Here is a 16,463-nt window from a genome sequence, read left to right as displayed (position 1 = left end):
TAATTCCTTTCTTACTATGGTGGATTATATTCCCTCAAACCATACACCACAATAAATTCTTCTTCCTTTAAGTTGCATTTGTCAAGTATTTGGTCACAACTAACACAACCTAAGAACCCCCACTCCTCTGCCAGATCAAACCATCCCTCTGGCAATGTCAAGTGAGCCTGTGGTGCTGGCAAGAAGGACAAGGGAGCCCCTATAAACAAGCAGCTCATGCAAAATCTGAAAAATTCTTCTTCTGTTGAGGAACGCTGGGTTGCAGATTAGTACCAACACTGTGCTATACATAAAGAGCTGCCTGACCCAGATAGCCTTCTTTAGCCCTATGGGTCAAACCTTGAGTCAACAGGTGGCCTTGCCTGGGGAAACCACTTTGTTTCCCAAGAGAGAACCACCAGGGACTGTTGAGTGCCTCAACATAACAAAACAAATGACCCACATTAACAAGCATTGCAAAAGCTCTGAGTACTAAATGATTATTGAAATTACAGTCTAGAAAATTCTATCAGGATTTGAATGCCAAACCTAAACAGGGTGATTGCCTCCTAAAATCAAATCTATAATAACCATTATTTACTAACATAAGAGCGAAAATTTCTAGAATACCAATGAAAAAATTTTTCATATCATCAAGATACAGAGAAATGATGACTTAAAAGAAAAAACAACTGATATGAACTAAGAGATGAATCAGTTGACGAAATTACCTGACAAGGACTACAAAACAATCAAGATTTTAATTAAAATCAAGCTTCAAATAACAAATGAATTCTTTTGAAATAAATGAAAAATAGAAAAAAATATCTCATAAATGGTACAATTTATAAAAATAATGAAAAAGAAACTCTTCAGCTGAAAAATGCAGCATCCAAACTTTTGAATTTATTGGTTCGACTAACTAATAAAGTGACTGTGCCAGCAGATAGAATCAGTGAACTTGAAGACAAATTAATACAATTTCTTCAGTCTGCAAAAGCCGAAAACAGATTGGGGAAAACAATGAACAGATTCTTAGTGACCTGTGACACACTAATAAAGGATCCAATATTCATAACATTGGGGTTCCAGAAGAATAGGACAGTGAAGCTGAAAGAATTATAACTCTATATTTATCACAAAGAAATACATAGATACAAGAAACAAAGCAAGCCTCAAACATGATAAATTCAAATGAATCTAAATCAACATACATCATAATTAAGTTCTGAAAATAAAAGGGAAAGATATGCTTCTTGAAAGCAGCAGAGAAATGATGCATTACCTATCAGGGAACAAGAATTAAAATAACTGAGTTTTGTATTGGAAAGCATGAAACCAATTCTTAAGAGCAGGAATATTCTTCAGGAATGACATGGAAATCAATATATTTGCATATGAAGGAAAAGGAGAATGTATTGCTCTCAGACCAACCTTTATACTGACTAAGGGGAATTCTTCAAGATGAAAGCAAATTATGAAAGAAGGAATCCTAGGGCATTGAGAAGGAAATAACTGAAATAGGAAAAATATGGTGCATACAATAAAATAGCCTCATGAATTTTAGAAATTGTATTTCATAATTAAAACAAAAGTTACAGTATCACCTGATATCAAAATCAATGTTATTTTAAAGTATAAAGGGATGAAGATGAAAGTAGATGTTCTCCTCTTGACTTGAGGTGGAAAAATTTTGTTGACAAGAAATTCTGGTACAACATATATCTAATACCTAAAATTCATTTGCTATTAAGAAAGCAAACTGAAGAGCTACACAGAGAAACAATATAAACAATTCAAATTGGATTTATTCAAAAGTTTAAGTAGCTCATGTGAAGAGAAGAGAAGAAAAACAGAAGGTTGAGAATTTGAAGACACTGATTAATGATAAAATAGCAGAATTAGTCCCCCGAATACCAGTATTTATGTTAAATATGAATGGGGGAAATTCACCAATAAGAAGACTGAGATTACTACAGTAAATCTAAAAAATGGCTCAACCATGTTGTTGACAAAAATGTCACCTCAAATCCAGTGGCATACATAAGTAAGTAGAAATAAAAGGATGGAAACAGAGAAACCAAATAAACATTAGGTATAACAATAGAAAGAATGTTGATATTAAAGTAGAACTCAAAGAAAGGAAAATTGGTAGAGACCGAGAATGAAATTGCATAATGCTAATGGTAAATATACCAAGAAGAGGTGTGTACCCATAAAAGAGCCACAAAATTAATGAAGCATAAACTAAGTGAGATGAAAAGAGAAATACATAAATTTACAGTTAAGCAAGGGATACAATTACTAAACAGAAAACCAGAGAGGATGCAAAAGAGCTGAGCAACAGAGCCAGCCAGTGAGAGCTCCATGACACACATAATACACCACATCCAACAATAACAAATATACATACTTTTCAAGCATCCATGGAATAGTCACTAAAATAGATAATCTTGAACCAGAAAGTCAATCTTAATAAATTTGAAAGAGCTTAAATTGTTCATATCCTCTGGTAATAACAGAGTGAAACTATAAGTCAATAAATTTTAAAAAATTAAGTGTCAAGAAAATAAGCAAGAATTTTAAATAATCTATGTGCCTAGGATAATGTCCTAAAGAAAAAAACTTTAAAATAACCATATAGAAATGAATGAAAAGGAAATACAAAATAATTAAATATGTGTGATACAACTAAAGAAATGTGGACAGGGAAATTTATAGTACCAAAAACTTACATGAAAAAAGAAGAAATGTTTTAAATCATAACCTGAAAACTATAAAAAGTAAAATAAGCTCAAAGCAAGCAGAAAGAAAGAAGTAAATGATGAAAATCAAATAATCAATAAAATTGAAAGTAGGAAGAAATAGTATTAGTGAAATAAAAAATAGCTCATCAAAAAATAAAGGCATTAGTAAAAGATAGAAAAGAAAGAAATCATCAGTATCAAGAATGATTGGAAAGATGTCACTACAGACCTCATAGAAATTGGAAGGATTATAAGGAAATACCGTAGAGAATTTATATTAATATAAATATAAATTATATTATATATTATAGATATAGTATATAAATTATATAAACATAGATATAAATTTATATTAATATAAATATGAATTTAGAAGTAAAGAATGAATTATTTAAAAAACACAAATTATCAAAGCTCAACTAAAATAATATAGATAACATGAATAGTCCTATAACTCCTAAAGAGATTGAATGTATACTTTAATAACTTCCTCAAAAACATATGAAAACCCAGGAAGTTTCATAATGGTCCCACCTACAGCAGTACAGGATTTTCAAAATTCTGCCAAGACTTTTCTATCGTTAATAAGACTGGTATTCCTTATAATCCTCAAGGACAGGCTATAGTAGAACGCTGCCATTGTACCTTAAAAACATATATTGTTAAAGTAAAAAGGGGGAGCTAGGGGCTCATCTCTCCTCTCCACATTCTATTCTTTCCCTTGTTTTATATATTTTAATTTTTTTTATCGGTGGATTCTGCTAGAGTATCTGCTCCAGATAAGCACTGGAGGGCTCCTGTTGCAAATCATCCTTTGGTGCGATGGAAGGATCTTTCTACTGGCACTTGGAGGGGACCCAATCTGGTGTTGGTGTGGGCCCAGGGATCTGTTTGTGCCTTTCCTCAGGACAATGAGGTTCCTCTTTGGGTTCCTGAGCACTGCATGCGCCCTGTGGCTACTGCTGAATCCCAACATGACAGAGACCTATCGGGCCTTCGTGAAGAACTCTCCCCTTCTGATGCCAATGGGAATTGAGGGCCCAATATGGCTAGCCTTGGCAAACATTAATGTAAGCCTAGTAACCGTAGCCATGCGGTTGGATTCTTCAGAAGGTAATGTATGGTAACTGCTCTTTCAAGCATGTTTGAGAACGTATCACCCAGACACCTTGGAGTTTAAGGATAACCATGAAGGTCACTGACCTCTATTTGTTAACAGTAGCATGCCAGCTAAGCCTTTTCACCCTCTTCAAGCTGGTGTAGTACCTACTTTTCAGGAGTGGCTCTGTGATAGGCCTCCTGAAATTCATCTAGCCTCCTTTTGAAGATACCTTAAAACTTGTGAGCCTGAATGTAGCCATTATGAGACCATTAGTTCTGCTCCTTGTTTGCTGTCTGTTTTTTTTTCTTTATGGTTCTTAGTTGTTCTTTTGCAGAGCTGCCAGCTTAAGTCATGCTGGGATCAAGAAAAATGGGCCTTGGTGGTTCGTGTTCCTGGAGCTGTGTCCATGTCAGTGGACAGTTAGACACAGATGATGCTCACATGCTCCAGAAGAGAATCTGACATCACTGTTGTCATTGTTGCAAGCGGTGGTGGCCACTGCTGCTACTGTTTCTGGGATTGCTATTTCTTAATTGGTTACTGCAGCTAGCACAATGGAGACCCTGGCAGCAAAAGTAGCTACCACAGTTAATTAATCTTTCATTCTATTGGGCATGATAAATTTAATTCTACAGTTATATACATTTGAATTGGCTTTATAAGTTGTAAAATTTAAAACTCAAGTTCCATTTGCTTTTGGGATACCATCTTAGGAGGACTCCAATTTGTATAAGGCTCGAAGGAAGGGAATGGCTCAATTGCCTTTAGCCTCCTGGCTATGGGTGGGTTAGGACTTCTGTTGGTCTTTTCTGTGTCACACAGATTGCAAGCCCAGCACCACTTTGAGATCTTTGGCAACAGTTTACTCTACAGCTCACGTGGTTGAGCCTGTATGATCATGAGTATTCAGAGACGGGTAATACTTGGGGAGCACCACCAACCTAAGACAGAGCACTTGTGTGGCCTGGGCAGGTGTCTCCATGACGGGTAAGGTGACCTGCTGACGTCCCATGCAACCTAAGTCCCAGAAGCTCATTCTTTAGTAAAAAAGGGGGACCTGTAGGGCCCTGGTCTCCTCCCATATTGAGGAAAGCCATTGCTTGCTTGCCGATCTTGACCAGATGTCCTCCCTATGCTAATTCCCTGCCAGTATCCACCCTCCTTAATGCTTAAGGGAAGTTCCTTGTTTGTGTATCCTGCATATTGGGCGTTAACAGATTAGATGCAAGAATGTAGAACGTTCTGTAGTGAACTTCTGCCCTCTGGGGTTCTCCCATTGTGCTGTATTTAAGGTTTCCTCCCTCTTTCAATAAACGGTATTCAGCATTTGGCATTCTGCTGAGGTGAGTGACCCACTGTCTTTGTCTCTCTTTTTCGATCCACAGCCCCTCGCTCGGACATGGTGAACGGTTGGTGGTAGCACAGGCATTATTGCTACACATAACTTTTTCTAGAAAATAAAAGTGAAGAAAAATATTCTAATTTATACTGTGAGGCAAATATTAACATAAAAATTAGCACAAAAAGGAACAACAGATAAACATCTATATTGTTCATGAACTTAGACACAAATATTTTCAACATTATATCTACTAGAATCTAGTAAGATGCAAAAATATTACATCATAACTGAGAGGAATTTAAGATATGAAAGTCTGATTCAACATTAAATTATGACCCTTTACATCAGTAAGAAGAAACAGGTGATCAATATTAACTGATTTGGAAAATCCACTTGACCAAATTCAATATTCTTTCCTTCTTGATTTAAAAGTCAACCTCTCATAAGGTAGATATAGAGAAATTATCATCTTCAATTGACAAATAATATGTACATTTAATCTGTAGATAACATCGTGCTTACTACTTAAAGACTGAATGCTTTTTAACATAAGATTAAAGGAATAAGGTAAGGTTGCCTACTGTCAACATTCATGCTCAACATAGTACTAGAAATTTTAGTTGTCACGGCAATAAAACAAGGAAAAGAAAGACATACACATTGCAAAGATAGAAATGAAACTGTCTATATTTGCTGATGATATTACTGCCTGTATAGAAAATCTCATGGTATTTCTATTTTTAAAAAGACCTCCTGAAACTGATAATAATAATTACATAAAACATCAATCTTATTTCTATGTACTGAAAATGAACATATGGAAGTAGAAATTTAAAACACAAACCATTTACAATTATTTCAAAGAAAATAAAACAGGCCAAACTGTAGCAAGTTATGTACAGGATCTGAACTCTGAAAACTGCCATGTGCTAATGAAAGAAATGGAAGAACTGAGTAAATGATGATACATTTAGAGTTGTGGATTGGAAAATTTCGCATAGCAAAGATTTCAGGTTTACCCAAATTTATCTAAACACTTAAAGCAAATCTTACCAAAATTCCTGTAAATTTTTCTATAGGCATAGAAAACATTATTCTAAATTTTTATATAAAAAAGACAAAGGAGGCATGTATTGGTGGTATGCACCTTTAATACAAGCAGGCAGAAGGCAGAGGCAGGAGGGTCTCCATGAGTTTGAGGCCAAACTGTTCTACATAGCAACTTCCAGGACAGCCAGGACACTTTCTCTCCCTTCCTCTGTCTCTCTGTCTCTGTCTCTCTGTCTCTCTGTCTCTGTCTCTCTCTCTCTCTCTCTCACACACACACACACACACACACACACACACACACACACACACAAATGAACAAAAGGGAGGGAAGGAGGGAAGGAGGTAGGATAGAAGGAAAGAAGGACAGGACTAGAACAGCTAGAACTATCTGGATAAAGAAGAAAGTTGGAGGATACACTCTACCTGTGATTAATTAATTAATACTCAACCTGGTATTAATGTTTGCTGGACAGTCACAGTAACTATGACTGTCTGTAGGAACAAGAATAGGCACACAGCTCAATACTGTAATGCAGAATCCAGGACTACACACACACACACACACACACACACACACACACACACACACACACACACACACGGCCAATTTTTGAAAAGATACAAGAGTAGCTGAAAAGAGGAAGAGTAGCCTTTTCAATAAATAGTGTTCAAGCAATCGGACTTCCATAGATAAAACTAAAATAAATCTAAATAAAATCCTTTGCTCCATGAAAGATCACATTAAGAAAATGAAAAGACAAGAGGCAGAGAAAACATTTGCAAAACCATCAAAGGATTAATGAATTAAAAACTAGACTAAGGAATTTTCAAATGTGAACAGTAAGAAAACCAATAATTCAATTATGAAATGGGAGCTGTGAGTATATGTTTCACTGAGAAAGACACAGAGTCAAATAAGCACATGGACAGGTGTTCCACATCGTTGACTACTAGGGAAATAAAATTAAAACCACAACTGACTTTCACTACACACCAATTAGAATGTCTCAAATTAAAACAAACAAACAAAAATCTCTGATACCAATAGTGGCAAGTATGTGGAGAAATGGGATCCTTTGTCCATTTCTAGGAGCAATCTAAAATGCTATGGCCACTCTATAAAGCAATTCATAAAAACAGCAAGTGTCCAATTACCTTATGACTCAGCAATTGAACTTTTCAGAGTTTATCGTGGAGAAATACACTCCAGATGTACTCAAACATATGAATAGAGAAAGAAACTATGGCATGTGTATATCACATGAACTCTACTATCCAGCAAAAAGAAACTATTGATAAACACAGCAACATGATGACTCTCCAGTGAATTATGCCAAGAAAAAATATCTCCCAAGGTTACACACTGTATAATTCCATGTATATAACACTTTTGAAATGACAACACACACACACACACACACACACACACACACACACACACACACACACTTAGATGAAAAAATTGAAGCAATCTGAATAAGACTGGTGAATTGTATCAGTGCTAATATTCTGGTTGTGATACCACACTACAATTTTGCAAGATGTTACCATCGAATGAAACTGGAGAAAAGGTACAGAGACCTCACTATATTGTTTCTTAAAGCTGCATCTGCAGCTATACATATGTTAAAATGAAATATTTTGTTAAAAGGAGGAACAGCGCCACAAAACATACCCAACAGCCCCAAAATAGAATCTACTAAATAACAACTTAGTATTTGCTTAAAAAGAAAGTACAAATCAGTAAAGAAGGGATTCCATATTTAAAATGTAGAGACATTTGGACAACTGCTTGTACAAAATTATACAATTAAAATTTCAAAGTTTTGATTTATGCTTCCCTAATTTCTAGGGATGATGAACGTTTTGTGAGATATTTCTTAGCCAGGTTTTTCTTCTATCAAGAACTCTATGTTCAGGTCCCTGGCACACTTTTTTTTAAAAAATGGGTATTATGTTTTTTGTGTATTTGTTTGTTTTGGTTTTTTTTTTTTTTGCTCTTTGTTTTTCGAGTTCTTTATAAATTCTGGATATTAGTCCTCTTCCAGATGTATAGCTGGCAAAAATTCTTTCTCATTCTGTTGGCTTCCTCTTTGTTTTGCTGTGCAGAAACTAGTTTCATGAAGTCCTGCTTCTCAATTGCTGGCCTTAATTCTTGGGCAAATAGAGTCCTATTCAAGAAGTCTCTTCCTATATCTACATAATATAGAGTACTGCCTATGTTTTCTTCTAGCACTTTCAGTGTTTCAGGCGTCAGTTTAGAACTTTGATCCATTTAGAGTTAGTTTTTGTACAAGGTAATAGAGATAAGTCCAATTCATTCTGCATGTGGACATCCAGTTTTTCCAATGTCATTTTTTTGAAGATTCTTTCTTTACTCCAGCATACATTTTTGGCATCTTTGTCAAATGTTAAGTGGCTGAGATTATGGGTACTCACGTTTGGGTCTTTGACTTTGTTCCATTGGTCTATGAGTCTGTTTCTGTGCCAGTATTATACTGTTTTATTACTATGGCTCTGCAATGTATCTTAAGATCTAGAATGGTAAACTCCCACTCCCAGAATTGTTCTTTTTGTTTAGGATTGCCTTGGTTATCCTGGGTATTTTGTGATTTCATATGAATTTTAGGAAAGTTATTTTTCTATTTTTGTGAAGAACAAGATGGAGCTCTTTGATTGGGATTACATTAAATCTACAAATAGTGTTTATAAGATGGTTATTTTCACAATATTAATTCTACCAATCCATAAGTATGAGATTTCTAAAATCCTACCTTACAAAAAAATAACAAAATCTTCCAAATGAATATAAATGGAATTATTTAAGGTATATTAGGTTTTACCTAAATAACAGAAGGAATTACAAAACAGATAATTGGTATACTTAATTTTACAAAAAATAAATAATTTTTGTCTATTTAAAATAACAGTCCAACACACAGGACAAAAAGAAAACAGGATGATATTTACTTGTGTTAAAGAGTATGTACATGCTAATAAGATGCAAACACTGTGATTTCAAGAAGAATGAGACAAGGAAAATAAATTGACAATTCCATTAAATACACAAGTACCAAGCTCACAAACAAACAAAAACCTTGCTTCTCTAGTAGTCAGAGAAAGAAATATTATGGTACTCATGACACATGCGCCCGCCCTCAAGACCTCATGTTTCAAAGGTTAAGTAGAATCTTCTTTGAAAATCAGCTTGACAACACATGAATGTTTATGATCCTGTCCCCAAAACATTATAGCAGTGTACTTTTCCTGATAACTCCCTTTTTTCAGGCAACATTTATATACACAGAAATAAAAATGTTTTTATAACAGCAGAATTTCTAAGTATCTCCTCCCAGTACAAGGGGGGGAAACAAGTATATGCTAATGAATCCACTTTAAAAAAATCAAATATGACCATTGAAAATGTTTGTTATGATTAGGTAATATTATTAAAATACGTATTATTTGACTGTATTAAGAGACCCGAGGAGGACTAAAATTATCCATAATTTTATTTCAGTTGAGATGATACTATAAACAGAAACACTTGAACAAAACATCCAGGTCATTGGAGGTACTTGTGATTGAGTGTTTATACTGAAGCTAGGATAGCCTTCTACATGTAGAATATTACATGTAATTTTTAAACAGGCATTATAACAAACAATCCAATTTAAAGAATACATTTTGCATATCCCCCAGTACTGTTACATTAATTGTGACTTTTTTCTAAAGCCATAATATATTTTTCCAAAAGTCATCTCTATTTCATTTAAGAATGTTTTGTAGTCATAAAAATAAGGATCTGTCTAATAAAATGGGGGGTGGAGGGAGAGGGAGAGAGAGCGAATGAACTCAGATGATGGCAGTCCACAGTTTCTGCACCATGTCCACTAAGTCCGAGGCCTGCATTTCGGGAAAGATGCCAGTGAATGAGAAGCAACTCTGTACGATGACAGCCAAGGGAGGGCAAAGACAGGTGGGGACACTCAATGGATCTGTGCAGCTGATCTGAGAGCTCTGCACATCTTCAACCCCAGGAGCCTAGTTCCATGTCTTGGGCCAGGGTAGGAGAGGTTACAGAGGTGATGATTGGCAAAAGGCTGTGGCTTTGTTCTTGAGTGATGCCCAGTGTACTTCCCTCAAGAGCTTAAGAAGCCTGTGTGAAAGAAGCCAGCCTCAACTCAGACCCAGCTCTCTGGTAGTATGGCTCAAGGATCAAGCCAGGATAACCTTAATGGTGAAAGAGTATCAGAGACTTTGCTGAGATGAGCCAAGTTGGGCAATCTTGTGAGAGCAATTAGATGTCGATCAGTTATAAAGGCCACACATGCAATACACCACAATTAAAAATGCCAACCAGGCTGGACAACACATGTTTTACACTTGTACTTTTTTCCACTGATAAAATGACTCAGTTCATAGGGGCTGGAGTACAGCTCAATGCTAGAGTCCATGCTCAGGATGCCTTGAGCCCCAGTTCAGTCCCCAGCACCACCCCTCCAAGTGGTTTTATACGTAAAGAAGTTCTACAAGGTGAAGAAAAACAAAATGATTAAAGTCTCTTTTGTATTAGACATTACTATCCTGTTCAAAAATGAATGACAGGGCTGGAGAGACTGCTGTTTCAGAGGACCCAGGTTCAGTTTCCAACATCTATATCAGTGCTCTTCAATTCTATGTCCATGGCATCAAGTGCCCTCTTCTGGCCTCTGCAATGCACTTACACACATGCAGGCAAAACTCCCACACACATGACAAAAATAAATAAATAAATATTTTTACACATTGAGCAGTACAACTTTGCAACTCTTTCATCTCTTAAAGACACAGTCACAGAAACACCACTGGTTACATTGGAGAGATTTTTAGCGAATGAAGCAGGGCAAACTTAACTGACCTTGGACACACTGAAGGGGGATGTTAGAATGACATGTGTGTTGTGGCAGGCACCATCTGCCTGGGAAACTGATTGCCACAGTCTCTTCATGATACACATGCTAGCAAGATCAGACAGGCCATATTGGTGGGAGGACAAAGCACCTTCCAGCAGCCAGCAGGGTTGGTGGCTGATCAAGTCCTCAGCACTCAACAGCCCTCCTTTCCAAAGACTGCTGCTGGCCTCAAGTCTTGTACTACCCATAGTGCTAGGCACTAGAGGGCTGTGCTTTGGGGATGACTGGGGTTATCCATGGGTCACAGCTTGCTACCTCATGTAACAGTAACACTGTTGCATTGGAAGCCCTCAGCAGCTAGTTTTTAATGATCGATTTTGGATATTCTTGTTGGATAGTCTAATACTAATTACTAAGGGTACTTTCCCTAAGTTTTCCTTTCTCAGAGATAAATCTGGCTCACCTGTGAATGAATTTTTTTAATTAAATTTTTTTTTCTTTACATCTCAACTGAAGTTTCCCCTCCCTCCTTTCCTCCCAGTCCCTCTCCCTCCTTCCCCCTGCCCCCAACTCCTATGTTCCTCTCCAGAGAAGGGCAGGTGTCCCATGGATATCAAGCAAACATGGCATATCAAGTTGCAGTAAGACTAGGCACCTCCCCTGGTATTAAGGCTGGACAAGGTAATCCAGTAAGAGGAAAGAGTCAGAGACAGCCCCTGCTTCCACTGTTAGGAATTCCACAAGAAGACCAAGTTACACGACTGTAACATATGCAGAAGGCCTAGAATTGTTAAGACAGAAAAGATAAATTAAATATCTGGAAAAAGAATAGGATTTGGCACATATAGATGTATGTATGAGGGTGTGTGTATGCGTGTGCATGTGTATGCACATGTGTGCATATTTCTATGTGCATGTATTCATATGTGGGGGGTGTGTGTGTGTGTGTGTGTGTGTGTGTGTGTGTGTGTGTGTGTGTGTGTGCAGTTCTTTTCTGAGTCTCCTTTCCCTCTCAGGAGTTTGCTTTCTATGGCATCATTTCTGAGCTACCTTGTCTTTGCTCCTTCGTGTGCCACACCCATGCTACAGTTAGCAAAGATATTCTATCAAACAAAAGAAGTTACTTCTTCCAAACAAATCAGGGTTCATTTTCTGCTCAAAGAAAATTTACTGCCTTATTAGCTCATGTATCTGACTCCAAATCTCTATCCTGGCTTTAATTTTCTTCTGGCCATTTGTTGGTGACTTTATATGGAATCTACTATGTCTCACAAAATCTGCCTTCTCACTTGCCTTGTGCAGAGCTCTCTGCTGATGTGGCAAATCTCACAGCCTCAGATGATAGCCATATAATTCCACCCCTGGCTTTCTTTATTCATACCTCATCTTCACTCAGTAAAGGAAAGTGCATTTGGTTATAATACTTGCAGAAGGAAGTGGATATCAAAGTTCCTGGGGAATAGGAGAGCAAACACAAATGTGAAGGAAGATAACAATGAATTTGACAACCACAGACCTAAGGCCTCACACATGGGAAAGTTCAAGTGGAGCTGAGGGAAGATATAAGCATAGCACCCTCCCTTGATGTTTAAAATTAATCGAGAAAGGCAAGACATGAGGGGAAAGATGGCTGTTGCGGATATAAGAATTAACAGCCTCAAAAGAGAAGCTGTTCAAAGCCACAAGGAGCAGTGACAACAGCAGACAAATTCTTCTAGTCCCCAGCACAGGAGTCCCCTGCTTTGTCAGAGGCAAAAACATGCATTGAAGGTTCTGTTAGAGTGAAAACCACTGGGTGTACAGATGGTCTGCCAAATTCAGCACAGCCATGGATCATAGCCACGTGCCTGTTTATTAATGTCTTTAAGGTAAAGTTATGCCTGCCATTCTTAATCTACTGCTTCTCTACACCTTTTATTATGTCTATCTCAAGAGTAGCCCTTATTTCTGAGATGGGACTAAAACAAAGCAACGACAATCCTAGAATGGTGTATAGATCTTAAGATGCTTTCAGTCTGCCAGCAATAGAGATCAGACCCAAAGAAATTGAACTGAAAAAGCCATGCACTCATTTACCTGACAGGATGGACAGGGCACTGGCTCTAGAGTTGACTGTTGTAATTTAGTAACAGTCATGGCCCTCAGTTCTTCATCTTGCCTGTGTTGCCCTCAGCAGCAGCATCTCCTCCTGGACCTACTTCTCAAGACCCAGGTTTGGCTCTTGCATAATTGTTAATAGGAGCTACTTTCACAGTGACATGGCCTAGATGCTCAAGCAGGTGATTGCTGGCATTACATTTTGGCTGTCAGTTGCACATGGAGTTATACTATCCTCACATCCATTGGGAGAGGGAGCAATAATCTCCTAGAGAATAGGAACTTACCTATGAGCCCTCAGCAAATCTCTCCTTTTATCTATTTGACCCATCTTATAACAGGAGGGATACAATTTTTCTTAGATCAAACAGATCCACCCTAAAGCTAGGATCAAATCCTAAACCGCCTAAGTTTTACAGGAGAGGGATGGGCATCTGACTATTAATGTTCTGCTAGACAAGAGAAACAGAGACTACAAAATGGCACTTCCATAAGCAAAAGCCCTCTATAATGAGCTTGTTTCTTAATCGTGATACTTTCTCAAAAATCTCTGTGAAATGGAAGAAGCTGATTGAGAGATCATACAGAGTTCCACCTGGACCCCAAGAAATTTCAACACAGGAGAAGAATGTTACATTATTATTCTTTGCATTCTAGCGAATAATGTAGTGTTAAAAAATCATTGTTGTTTAGCATATGCTTATCAATCACTCAACCAAAGGACAAACTCACAAATCCTTTGTTCTAGACTTTGATAATTTTATCCAAAGTGCATACATAATACAGATGAACACTGAAGCCCTCACCTCTACCCCGCACAGACTACCTTAGACATTACCATTCTGTCGTCATTGTCATTCTATCAAATGTCAACACCTTTCCCTTTTGCCCATGGGCTCTTCTATTTCTTATGTAAAACTGTCATTTGCACTGAACTGTTTCTCTGAATGGTTTCTATCCGGTTTCCCTAAGCCTGTATTTGGCTTCAACCCTTTGTGTTTCAACGGACTCTTGCATTTTTTCATTTATCACTCTCCATTGTGATTATGCTGCCAAATACTCACTTCACTCATGCACCCAGTAAACATTATTCACCCCCAAATCATTTGAAAGCGCAACGTCAGCATTAGGTACATCATTTACCTTCAGTAAGTAAAGTACAAATACTGTACTCCCACCCACCAACATTCTGTCGTCTGTAAATTCAGAGCTTTCATTAACTCCTTGAGATCCTCAGGTGTACTCATATAGGTCATGCCAGTGTGTCACAGGGTAATGTTCTCAGTTACTAAATCAATTCACATACATCTTCTACAGAGCTAGCTTACTAGTTCCCACTGTCTCAACCTATACCCAGGCTCTAACAACTTTATAATCTTGGTCTTCTGCTTAGATTTTTGAACTCTAGATCTGCCTATGTGGCTACCCAGCAGACCCATGACTCAAGCCAAGTTACCCAGAACTCCCTGAGACAGACACTGGTTGGCATACCACCCAGTCATTGAATGTTACTATTTCCATGTGCTCCTCATCCATGCAGCTACCACTATCTCCCTCTACTTGATAAAGACTCTCTCAATCTGCCAGAAAATCAGTACCCCTTACCTATCTTCTTCACCTCTTCATTGAGTGCCCAAGAGTTCGCCTAGGGCTTTAAGCTCCAGTCTCCCAGGGTGGAAATTATACCCTGTCTTGCACTCTTGCACTGACATCTCAGTTTGCCTTCTGTACTACTCTGCTAGTGTTCTCTTAAGCTCCAAATCAACTTTTTACCTTCCAATCCTTGTCTCAGGATCACAATTCATTTATCATCTCTAGCCCCAGATCTGTTTCCAAGGGACCTCTATCTCACTAAGTACACCCTACCCACCCTGACACATGAATCAAGCATTCCACTTTCTTCCCTCCCCGATCATTAGTTGCTTCTATATCCTGAGAACTACTTGGCTCCAGTTCCTACTCTTCATTGGTGCCTATGCTACCTTGACTTCATCCCTCAATACTACAAATATAGACAGTCTTACTTTGTCTCCCAGCTGACAATCTCTCCAACCCCATCCATCACGCATTAACATCAAACAACAAACATGTCAGCCCTCAATCTACACCTTCCTTTATCGCTTCATGGCTTAACACCCTTTATTATAATGAAAATCTCCTTTATAGGCTAGCGCAGGGACCTCAAGGGACACCTAACTACTTTGTTCCTCCTTCTCTGCTGTTCTACGCAGCCACCATTCCAGATTCACAAAATATTTACAGTGTCTAAGAACATGCTTATGTTCAAGCATTGCTACCTGCTGTTCCCTCCATTTATAATGCCTTCCCCTTATTTCAGAGAACTCCTGTTCATCTCTCAGCATTCTGTAGCTGTCATTATGCGTGTTAAACCTTTCTTGACTTCTCTGCCCTACACCATTCCCCACTCTTCCTGGTAGATGTTCACCGAGCCTATTTCATTGCTTAGTGTGTGTCCAATTCTATCATGGTGTGTTAAACTTTATGCAACTGTTTGCAAATTGGGGTCAGCAACCATGTGTTAGCCATCTCCCTAACTGACATTTTTTAACTCAGTGACTGGGTAATGAGTATGTACAGATGTTTAAGTAAAGATTGGTTTTTTCATTATTTAAATTTAAATTTTATATGTTTATATAATGAATTTATACTATATTCATATACATTTCTATCTGTTACTTAGAGTCACCAAATAGTAAAATGACAGGTCTCAAAACACTCCCTTGACCGACCCTGGAAGCTCATTGTCACTGTTCCCTGCGGTTCTGCATGTCCTTTCTTCCCTCCATCTTCCTCAGCGCTCCTTCCACATTGACGCCCCATTTCTTTCCCAAAGCACCCTCTTACCTCCAGACCAGACCAGCCCTTTATGGGCCCCTCCGCTCTTTTTTCTTCTCTGCAAGGCCAACCTCAGTAGGAATGTAGAAAGATGCCACTGTGCATTTCTTTGGGAATGGGAGTCGTGATGCCTGTTTATTACGCATGGGTTTGAATCAATATAATCATTCTTGAAAGTATATATACCTCAAGGGCAGCTATATGAATCACAACTGCCAGCAAGGATCAAACATTAACCCACCATTGTGATCAAGCCAACAAAAGAAACAGGCTAGTAATTGCCTTACAGGATATATATCAAGTCTCTACCTTACACGCACATTCCCCCACAGCACACACAAAACGTTTATGGGCCTTTCATCCATGAACTTTCTCAATTATAATTGCCCAGCTGT

This window comes from Peromyscus californicus, unplaced genomic scaffold, assembly GCF_007827085.1.
Source record: "Peromyscus californicus insignis strain IS unplaced genomic scaffold, ASM782708v3 Scaffold_10__1_contigs__length_136768540, whole genome shotgun sequence".
Lineage (NCBI taxonomy): Eukaryota > Metazoa > Chordata > Mammalia > Rodentia > Cricetidae > Peromyscus > Peromyscus californicus.
Note: the sequence above shows the minus strand (reverse complement) of the source record.